Source organism: Oncorhynchus mykiss, chromosome 21 (assembly GCF_013265735.2).
Source record: "Oncorhynchus mykiss isolate Arlee chromosome 21, USDA_OmykA_1.1, whole genome shotgun sequence".
Classification (NCBI taxonomy): Eukaryota; Metazoa; Chordata; class Actinopteri; order Salmoniformes; family Salmonidae; genus Oncorhynchus; species Oncorhynchus mykiss.
In genome coordinates, this window is record NC_048585.1 from 20,817,362 (window position 1) to 20,829,412 (window position 12,051).

Sequence of the window (12,051 nt, forward strand, 5' to 3'; positions counted from 1 at the left end):
CATCAGCGCTGGCACACAGAGGATTATGAAACAAGATTTTGTCACGGGGTTTTGTGCTCTCTTACACTCACTCTCTCTCTCTCTTCCCCTCCCTCTCTCTCTCTCTCTTTTATCTGATTCAACCTCACCTCGGCCTGATAAAAGAGTGACAAATGTTCCCTTTTCTTCAAAACCTCCTACTCCTCTTCCATACTAAAACTCTCTTTCTCTCCGTCTTCTATAAGGATAAGTTACATGCTGTATTGATCCCTCAATGTTGCTTTTCTCCCCCTCAGTCAAGGCAGTCAATTGGTTCCTGTCCAACTTCCTTCATTCTCCCTTCATCTCTCTCTCTCTATACCAATCTCTCTTCCTTTCTCTTTCCTTTATCCGTCTCTCTCTATTTTTCTATCTCTCTCTCACTCCCTCTTTCTTACCAGCTCTTAAACAATAATAGGCTTTTCATAGCAGTAAGGCTGAAGTGGATTCTCTGCCATCCAAATAACATGAAGGGTGGGTTTAATTTTTCTAAATAATTAACACAAAGCACCAAACTGAAACACATTGGCCAAAATGACACATTTCAATTGCAAAATGCATTAAGAATTTCAAAGCATTAAATACATGACACAAAATCAACTATCAACTAAAATCAATCGTTACAAAATGTCCCAATAAACACTAACAACAACTGTCAATATACGCTAACATGGTTAATCCTCTTTTACATGTCTGTACCATTTGTTGATACTATAATTGTAGTATGCACCATGAAAGGCAAGTAAACATATTAGCACAGTATGAGTTCTATTCTTTTGTCCTAAAATGATTTGACCAACGATAACCAATGCAGCCAAGAGCATGAATATACAGAAACAAAAGGCTTTATTTGACCTTCCTCCATTTGAACTGGGAGCTGAACTATCTTCCTCTGTGGGCAGCTCTACCTCTCCCTTGTCCTTGCCCTCTGCCTCTTAATTGGTCCATTCTTGCAAACAGCAACTCAGAGGTGACCTCTTTTATGCATGGGATAAGGAATGATTGCTGATTGAACAATTGCACAAAGAAGTTTTGCACACATTGCAGAAGAGGTTCACATTCAAGAGAGTAATTTGCATCAGCTGCGAGCAGAAGTTTGAATTTTGTTTGTCATGATTTGAGTTTTGCGTCTTTTGTAGAGTGTGCTTAGCGTTTGCATTGTGTGTGAAAGCAATGAGAAATTACTTACTTTTTTGCGCTAATTAGGTTCTGATGGAGATCTAGTGGACCCCAGTTTCATTAAAAGTGTCTTAGCGATTGAGAAAAACTGTAAAACATCAGGGGGGTGCGCTAGAAGACGCAGGGAGAACTCGAATAAGTAAAAAGGGTGAGATGTGAAACCTACATCAAAGCTCTCTCTCCTCGGTATGCCAGAAACTCCCAATCCCACCAGTTTTTCTTCTTCTTATCAGTGAATTTTCTCCCGCTCTTCATCCTTCTTTTCCCCCCTCCCCTTCCTTCCCATGTACACTTTGAAAGGCATCCCCTTCCCTGGCTGTCACTGCAGGGCATCCATCCGCGTGCAGCTCAACACAATGTGTAATGATGTAAACAGATAAGAGTCCCACTACGACAACCCACCCGCCCGCCTGGGCGTTCCTCTGATCTACCTGGGATATTGGAGTGGAGCGGGGAAACACCAGGCAGCAGTTTTAACTCTGGCGGCCCCTCCTCTCACCCTGCCACTCTCCATTTTCTACAACCCCATCTGCAGCCATCTCTCTCCCAGGTAGAAGGAGATGAGATGCAGACAGAGCACTCCCACGGACTCTCTCTTTCTCTCCTGGACCCTGTGTATTTGGAGTGGAAAGGGTACTTGAAAGGCCTCCATCCTCGGCACACATTTAAGAGAAGGGGAACTGAGGCATTAAGGTAATTTGGGTTACAACAGAAATTTGTGTCAAGCACTCAAAGCCGAGGGCAGCAGTCATTTGAATGCGACGTCTTCGGAGATGTTTCCTCTTCGTATAAATTTATTGGGGCTGATTATGCGTGATAATAGGTCTATTGGTGGTTAGGTACACCTTCTATTCTCTAGCAGGTCTGCTAAGGTAATGCATTTGGTTGAACTTGCAAAACACTTTCTTTGAGCCTCAGAACGCTCTCTGATCTCTAGACCTCGGGTGGCATACAGAGAAGAGCAAACTAAAAGGTTTAAATGATTGATTTGAATGGGTTTTGCTTTTGGAAAAATCTACAGAATTCATGAATAATAACATCAAGAAAGGTAACATCAAACGACCCCTTCCTTTTTAAAATGATATTTCATACGTGTTATTTAATAACTGTGTATCAGTGTATCAGTTATTCAAAGAAAGGAGCCGTAACCCTTGAAATAATCATTGTTATTAAAGAAAGTCATTTACAGCTGAAAAGTCTGATGACACAAAGCTGATGTTGTATTGAGCCTTGCACCGGGCCCCTTTGAACAAAAACATTTCCACTGCAGATGTAGAAGCTCTGAGTTACACCCTATAATTATATTTCAATGTGTTTTATTCTCTTTGAAATCTTTAAGGTCAAAAAAGCAGGCTCAGCACTGCCCCCAATGCAACAAGACAGTTTCGTCCACTTGTTCCACTTTTTTAGGTGGCAGGTAGTCAGGTGTCCAGCAGATAGCCAGCAGGTAGCCTAGTGGTTGGGCCAGTGTTGGGCCAGTAGCTGAAAGGTTGCTGGTTCGAATCCACAAGCTGACAAGGTAAAAAATCTTGTTTTGCCCCTGAACAAGGCAGTTAACCCACTGTTCCCTGGTAGGCTGTCATTGTAAATTAAATTTGTTCTTAACTGACTTGCCAGGTTAAAAAATATATACTGCTCAAAATAATAAAGGGAACACTAAAATAACACATCCTAGATCTGAATGAATGAAATATTATTCTTAAATACTTTTTTCTTTTCATAGATGAATGTGCTGACAACAAAATCACACAAAAAATATCAATGGAAATCAAATGTATCAACCCATGGAGGTCTGGATTTGGAGTCACACTCAAAATTAAAGTGAAAAACTACACTACATGCTGATCCAAATTTGATGTAATCCACGCCCCAAAAACCTTGCTCCCTCAGCATACTGCTCTCGATAATGGATATTAAATGGCCAGTGGTGTCAAAAACCTGCTTTTCCTGTGTTTTATATATATTTCCACACTATGAGGTTGGAATAATACTGTGAAATTGTGAAAATGATGATGCACTATAGTGTAAGAGCTGTTTGAAAAGACTGTCTGAAATATCTGCCCGTTTTGGTGGGATGGAGTTTTGGTGACATCACCAGGCAGTAAATTAGTTAATGGACCAATAAGAAAGAGAGTTTCAAACCTCTCTGCGAATAACAGCTAATTTACAGTTTTGCCCTCTTTGCTAAGAAGCAATTTTTGTTTCTTTTTGACCATTTTAATTGAAAACAATCACAGTAAGGTACTTAATTGTTACTCAGAAATGATTGGATATTGATATAAAAACAGCTGCATTGGACTTTTAAAGCCGTGATTATCAGTAAGTTCACAAAGCGTATAGTCAGACCCAGCCTAGATATAGCTGTGATTATCAGTGAGTTCACAAAGGGTATAGTCAGACCCAGCCTAGATAAAGCTGTGATTATCAGTGAGTTCACAAAGGGTATAGTCAGACCCAGCCTAGATAAAGCTGTGATTATCAGTGAGTTCACAAAGGGTATAGTCAGACCCAGCCTAGATAAAGCCGTGATTATCAGTGAGTTCACAAAGGGTATAGTCAGACCCAGCCTAGACAAAGCCGTGATTATCAGTGAGTTCACAAAGGGTATAGTCAGACCCAGCCTAGATAAAGCTGTGATTATCAGTGAGTTCACAAAGGGTATAGTCAGACCCAGCCTAGACAAAGCCGTGATTATCAGTGAGTTCACAAAGGGTATAGTCAGACCCAGCCTAGATAAAGCTGTGATTATCAGTGAGTTCACAAAGGGTATAGTCAGACCCAGCCTAGATAAAGCTGTGATTATCAGTGAGTTCACAAAGGGTATAGTCAGACCCAGCCTAGACAAAGCCGTGATTATCAGTGAGTTCACAAAGGGTATAGTCAGACCCAGCCTAGATAAAGCTGTGATTATCAGTGAGTTCACAAAGGGTATAGTCAGACCCAGCCTAGACAAAGCCGTGATTATCAGTGAGTTCACAAAGGGTATAGTCAGACCCAGCCTAGATAAAGCCGTGATTATCAGTGAGTTCACAAAGGGTATAGTCAGACCCAGCCTAGATAAAGCTGTGATTATCAGTGAGTTCACAAAGGGTATAGTCAGACCCAGCCTAGATAAAGCCGTGATTATCAGTGAGTTCACAAAGGGTATAGTCAGACCCAGCCTAGATAAAGCTGTGATTATCAGTGAGTTCACAAAGGGTATAGTCAGACCCAGCCTAGATAAAGCTGTGATTATCAGTGAGTTCACAAAGGGTATATAGTCAGACCCAGCCTAGATAAAGCTGTGCATCATTACATTTTTGTATAGAGCTGACACTCGTTTTTTTAGATGATATGAGTCACAATCTCTTCTTGAATTAGATTATTCTATCTTATTGAGGCCCTGAAGCCCTCTCTCCCTTAACAACCTAACATCTAATCAGACTATTTGTTTGCTGGATCCTAGCTAGATAAGTCTGTTTTCAACAGATTCATCTTACTTACCTGGGAACTTTCCCACTACAATAGGGAATTGCTTGCTGGAGTTAGGTTAATAAAATAAAATAATGCTAAGCAAAACCTGAATCGTTTTAGACAGGCAGTAGTTCCCTAGTGGAGGCTCTGGTTGGAGGTATGATAGCAGCTATAATGGTCTGCTTTATCCTAGTCAAAAGCAGTCAGTACCGGCTATCACAGGGCAGCATAATTTCCACACTGAAAGAGTTGTCTTTCTCCTCTGCTGGAGTAGTTGGGCTCTCTGTGGTTATTTCAGAACCTGCAGCTCCCTTAGCTACCACAGCTTTGCAGCCACTATAGCCCCTAGCTCTCATCTCCTTTCCATCCACAGCCTTGTCTCTAGTTCACCCTCTGTACCCAGGCACACCAGCCCATTTTGTCCCCCAGCATTTCTAAGCCTCCGTACTCCCATAGCCTATTAGGGGCTAGAACACCTCCCTGGTTTCATAGCCCCTTGCTTTAGCTCTATGGTCCTTTTAGCGCTCAGCTCCCTATCCCCTGAGCTTCCTACTGCCAGCCTCAGCTACCTATCTCCTGAGCTTCCTACTGCCAGCCTCAGCTACCTATCTCCTGAGCTTCCTACTGCCAGCCTCAGCTACCTATCCCCTCAGCTTCCTACTGCCAGCCTCAGCTACCTATCCCCTGAGCTTCCTACTGCCAGCCTCAGCTACCTATCCCCTGAGCTTCCTACTGCCAGCCTCAGCTACCTATCCCCTGAGCTTCCTACTGCCAGCCTCTGCTACCTATCCCATGAGCTTCCTACTGCCAGCCTCAGCTCCCTATCCCCTGAGCTTCCTACTGCCAGCCTCAGCTCCCTATCCCCTGAGCTTCCTACTGCCAGCCTCAGCTACCTATCCCCTGAGCTTCCTACTGCCAGCCTTCAGTTCCATGTGACCAATGGCCCCCTCGGCCCAAAATGTTTGTCTCCCAGCTATCCTCCTCAGCCTTCTGCCTCCTGCTCAGACAAAGGAAAGAAGAGGTGTCTGACTGTCCATTGTCCTGCTGCAATTAGAAAATAGGCCACGTCTCTATAGCTCGAAGTCAACCTGAATATGTGGTGTCCACTTTCTAATTAGGTCAGAGACGTTGCCTGTCCTTCAGAGAAGACAAAACGCATTCACACGTGTTGGCGGTTCGGCACAGGGCTTCAAACTATCAAGAAATTGCTCAGCCAAAGTCTCTAATCGACACTGAACCAGAGAGGGAACAAGCTAATATTTTTGGCAAATAAATAATCCATTACAGAAAACAAATGGACGAAATGTCATAAATCTGTAGCAAATTTTCTCTCAGCCAGGTACGAGTGAAAGTTCGTCCGCTTCCAGGTGCCATTTAGTTGAATTTGCACTGATGTGCCAGTCACTCCTCTTCCACTTCCCAGACTCTGGGTTGAATTGTGGTCTCTAAATGATTACCTGCAGTGCTCCACCGCCTCATTAATTATACATGTAGCGGAGCCAGAGTGTGATTCTAAACTGCAATGGGTGCTGAGCGATGCGCCTGTCACTCAAAGCTCAGACAGTCGGGGAGCGATCACGTTGGCAGCACCAGTCAGCCTCCTCTCTGCCAGCCCCTCAGTGCTAAACAGGAGAGTGACGGTATGACGGTGACGCTGTGAAAAATAGCATTTGTTTAACCCTTGTACATTATTCTAGAGATTAGTGTCATCAGGATCAGGGAAGATGGGAAGGCAGGGAGGAAAGAGAGCCGTGGGAGAAAAATGGGTCCTTGCTATCAATGGGGTTTCCTCGGGACGTTTCCTTGGGACGTTTCCTTGGGACGTCCCAACTCTTACCCCATTGAAGTTGACATTTAAAATGGTTAAGGTAAAGGGATAATGTTAGGGTAAGGGTGGGGGTTAGGTTTAGGGTATGGACGCCCCAAGGATCCTGAGATAGCATTAACCCTGTGGTAATGTTCCACTTGAAACAGCCTTTTAAAGTACATTTGTGGTCATTAAGAAAATACAAAAACTAAGAAAATTCTGTATGGAATACACGGCTGTTAGTTTTTCTCCTCATACATCAAGCCCTTTTCATAAACCTGTCTGTAGTTGTGTGTTTGTGTATGAAAGTAATGTATCTTATGATGATGGCAATATCATGAAAGAGTTTGAATAATTGGTTTGTGGTTCCTGCAACAGTAAACACACTCATCTAATAAACTGCACATATTAACACTGTAAATAAGCCATAGTTCATAACCCTTTGGTGATCTCAAGTTGTTTGTATTCATTAGTCAGATTCCAGGACGTTCCGTTTGTCTTATGTGCTCTTCTTCCCTCTCCTCATTCTGGTGAGCAGAAGCAACAGTGCAGACAGCATTGTTGACAGCATCGCACCAAGAACGCAAATGATGATTGGTGAAAGATCCATTCTCATTAGACTCTGCCTGACTTTTCCTGAGTTATGAGTGATGTTGTGGAGTGTGAGTTGCATGGTGGGCTCCCCTCAGAAACAGAGCTCCCCCTCTCTCTGCAGCCCCAGAGTCGTACATTACTCTCCCCACCTCTCCCTCCCTCCCATGCCTTGTGGAGCCCTGCTACTGTGAATACAGATGTAATCTTCCAGCTCTGACACATGCTAGATCCCAATCCAACACTGTTATCCCCACAGTCCACCATCCAGCACCACATACATAATCCTCTCATTCCCACCCTGTGTTTCTCCCTCCATCCCCTGCATCTGTCCGTCTGTCTGTATGACTAGCCGTCTGTCCAGACACTTCATTATGTTGACAGACACCAGGTCGGCAGGCAGAGTTGGAGGAGGGACCAGGGAATGCCTGCTGCCTACTTTCCTCTCCTCTTAAGTGGTCAAGGACATTGGCCTGGTGTTCTGTTCTGTTCTATAGCCGGCAGGTTGTACTAGCTCTTTCTTTGACATTCAAATGAGGATCATCCCTTAGGAAAGCTGTACAGACCTATCTCTACCTTCCCAATAAGAGCAGATATGAATTCAAAATGACCAGGCCCATCACTACTGTAACTGCAAGACCTGTCAGAATCATTAGGATTTGACAACTGTATTTTACCGGTACTGCATGCTGATTTTAAATGAAATTCCCTAATTTCCCCCATGTTCTCATCTCTCTGTCTGGCCACCATCGGGGGGAGTGGGGAGGGGGGGTTTATTCCCTAATTGCCCCCATGTTCTCAGCCTTAATCACTTAATTAGGAAGCTAGTCTCTGCAATTCAATTAAAGCTGTGTGATGGCGTTCAGAGCATCAAGCTGACCCCAAAGGCAAGGCAGAGTCCCCAGACAATTAGACTACACTACTGAGTCACCGTGTGAGGCTAAATGGAATTATTTTATAAGCCTGGTGTGGAACAACTGGATTGGGTGGTCTAATGACGTATGCAATGCAGTGTTCAGTTGAAATATGCTGAGAACATGATCGTGTTGTCATATTGATGGAGTCAGATATTCAAGACCATCTGCAAGGATCTGAGTTTGTGTTTTTGAGCTGTAATGGTTTTCAGAATTTGCTTTATCAAGGTTGACAACATGTTTCCATCCACTGTTGAAGCAGGCTCCAGGTCATCTACAAGTCTCTGCTAGGTAAGCCCCTCCTTATCTCAGCTCACTGGTCACCATAGCAGCACTCACCCGTAGCACGCACTCCAACAGGTTTATCTCACTGGTCACCCCCAAAGCCAATTCTTCCTTTGGCCGCCTTTCCTTCCAGTTCTCTGCTGCCAATGACTGGAACGAACTGCACAAATCTCTGAAGCTGTTGACTCTTACCTCCCTCACTAGCTTTAAGCACCAGCTGTCAGAGCAGCTCACAGATCACTGCACCTGTACATAGCTCATCTGTAAATAGCCCATCCAATCTACCTCATCCCCATACTGTATTTATTTATTTATCTTGCTCCTTTGCACCACTCTACTTGCACATTCATCTTCTGCACACCCTACCATTCCAGTGTTTAATTGCAATATTGTAATTACTTCGCCACCATGGCCTATTTATTGCCTTACCTCTCTTATCCTACCTCATTTGCACATGCTGTATATAGATTTTACCTCTGTGTTATTGACTGTATGTTTGTTTATTCCATGTGTAACTGTGTTGTTGTATCTGTCGAACTGCTTTGCTTTATCTTGGCCAGGTCGCAGATGCAAATGAGAACTTGTTCTCAACTAGCCAACCTGGTTAAATACAGGTGAAATACATTTTTTTTTAAATTCACTTTGAAATGGACTGTTTTTACAGCGTAAGCGGTCGTGAGTAGATGCTCTTGTTTTGAGATCAAAGTGCGAGCCACCAGTGCACATTTGTACATTTGTTCATATTCATTGCTAGTCGGTGAGTTATTAGCCCAGTTATAGATCATTCGTAATAAGCAATAGGGGAGTGATTGTGTCACACCCTGATATGTTTCACCTGTCTTTGTGATTGTCTCCACCCACCTCCAGGTTCGCCCATCTTCCCCATTATCCCCTATGTATTTATACCTGTGCTCTCTTTTGCCAGTTCATCTTGTTTGTGAAGTCAAGCAGCGTTTTTGTGTTTGCTCCTGCTTTTCCCAGTCTCTCTTTTTTTCGCCTTCCTGGTTTTTACCCTTGCCTGTCCTGACTCTCAGCCCATCTGCCTGACCACTCTGCCAGACCCTGAGCCTGCCTGCCATCCTGTACTGTTGTCCCACCTCTGGTTTACCTACCCCTGCCTGCCTTGACCTGCCTATTGCCTGCCCTTGTTGGATTATTAAACCATTGTTAATTCGACTTTGTCTGTATCTGGGTCTTACCTTCATACTGTAATGAACACGATGGGAGACAGAGAGCTGGTTTCAAGCGCAGGGCGCAGCAGATATTTCTTTGTAAAGGACCACAGGATGGTAGCTGGGTCCAGGGGCAGGCAGAAGGTCATACACAGCGGTCCGAAAAGGCTGATAACGAAGTCTGGGAGATCAGACACAAGGTTGATAACAGGAAATCCGATAGGCAAAAGTACAGGCAGGGAACAGGCAAAACGGCATCGTTAGTGAGGATGGCCAAAACTATGATACACAAGAGAACACATACGGGAAAAAACAGCGCTCTGAATAAAAATGTGTATCAAAACAAACAACATCTCACAATGATGGGGTGCAATGAACTGAACTAAACAGTGTGTGTAAATTACATACAGGTGTGTGAACAGAATTCAGAATTCAGGTGATTGGGATCTGGAGAGTGAGCTACGTTCAGGGGATCTAGGTGTTTGAGAGTGTGAGTTGGAAGCAGACGTTACACATACCTGATAGATTGCTTCCTGCAAGAGCACAAAACGTGTGCATTTCTAGACATCTTTGAAAAGTGAGTCAGGTAAAGAGCTTTTTTTTGTCTGAAAGGGGCAGTGGTGTATTTTGAGACAAGCTTGAACAAGCTAAGTAGCCAATAGGCAGAGGGTAGCATCATTTGTCTGATTCTCTGTAGTAATGGTATGGGAATAATTATGCATTTTACTTTGTGAAGTGGTTTCTTGCATCAAACAACACAACAACATTTTCAGTCACCTCCTTGTCTGAAGGACATGTGGATAAACAGGTTAATGTCAAGCCCTGCATGTTTTTATCAAAAGTCACATGGAATGTAGGCCTGCATTGAACACCACACATTGGCTGCTACTGTGGGCTGAATGACAGAATAGCTATTTCCATGTTAATGGAATAAACTAGACGAGGTACGATCACGAATATCCTACCAACGGGACATCAAAAACTGTAATATCCTATGTTTCACGGAATCGTGGCTGAATGACGACATGGATATTCAGATAAGCGGGATACACACTGCACCGGCAGGATAGAACAGCACACTCCGGTAAGACGAGGGGGGCGGTCTGTGCATATTTGTAAACAAAAGCTGGTGCACAAAATCTAAGGAAGTCTCAAGAGTATATTGTGATAAACTGCAGGCCACACCACCTGCCTAGAGAGTTTTCAGCTATACTTTTCGTGGCTGTTTATTTACCACCACAGACAGATGCTGGCACTAAGACCGCACTCAGTCAGCTGTATAAGGAAATAAGCAAACAGGAAACCACTCACCCAGTAGCCGGAGACTTTAATGCAGGGAAACTTAAATCAGTTCTACCAAATCTCTATCAACATGTTAAATGTGCAATCAGAGGGAAAAAAACCCCGACCTTAGTTATCTTTGTTTTCTTTATTATTTGGTTAGGTCAGGGTGTGACAAGGGTGGTTTGTGTAGTTTTTGTATTGTCTAGGAGTTTTTCTATGTTTATGGGGGTTTTCTAGTCCGGGTGTTTTTATGTCTATGGTTGCCTAGATTGGTTCTCAATCAGAGGCAGCTGTTTATCTTTGTCTCTGATTGGGGACCATATTTAGGTAGCCATATTCCTTGGATAGTTTGTGGGTTGTTATTCTATGTTTAGTTGCCTGTTTGCACTAGTCATATAGCTTCACAGTTTGTTTTGTTCAGTGTTCGTTCTTTTCATTAAACGAGTTATGTATGCTTATCACGCTGCGCCTTGGTCTCCTCATTATGACGACCGTGACACTCGCCCTCCCTTTGGTAAATCCGACCACAACTCTATCTTCCTGATTGCTGCTTACAAGCAAAAATCTGGTCTATAAAAAAATGGTCAGATGAAGCAGTTGCTAAACTACAGGACTGCTTTGCTATCACAGACTGGAACATGTTTCGGGAATCTTCCGATGACATTGAGGAGTACACCACATCAGTCACTGGCTTTATCAATAAGTACATTGAGGACGTCGTCCCCACAGTGACTTTACGTACATATCCCAACCAGAAGCCATGGCTTACAGGCAACATTACAGGCAGATATCCCGCTATGCCCTGCGACGAACCATCAAACAGGCAAAGAGTCAATGCAGGGCTGAGACTGAATCATTCTACACCGGCTCCGAAACTCGTCGGACGTGGCAGGGCTTGCAAACTATTACAGACTACAAAGGGAAGCACAGCCGCGAGCTGCCCAGTGACACGAGCCTACCAGACGAGCTAAATCACTTCTATGCTCATTTCGAGGCAAGTAACACTGAGGCATGCATGAGAGCATCAGCTGTTCCGGGTGACTGTGTGATCACGCTCTCCGTAGCCGACGTGAGTAAGACCTTTAAACAGGTCAACATACACAAGGCTGCGGGGCCAGACGGATTACCAGGACGTGTGCTCCGGGCATGTGCTGACCAACTGGCAGGTGTCTTCATTGACATTTTCAACATGTCCCTGATTGAGTCTGTAATACCAACATGCTTCAAGCAGACCACCATAGTCCCTGTGCCCAAGAAAACAAAGGCAACCTGCCTAAATGACTACAGACCGGCTGGTAATGGCTCACATCAACATCATTATCCCAGAAACCCTAGACCCACTCCAATT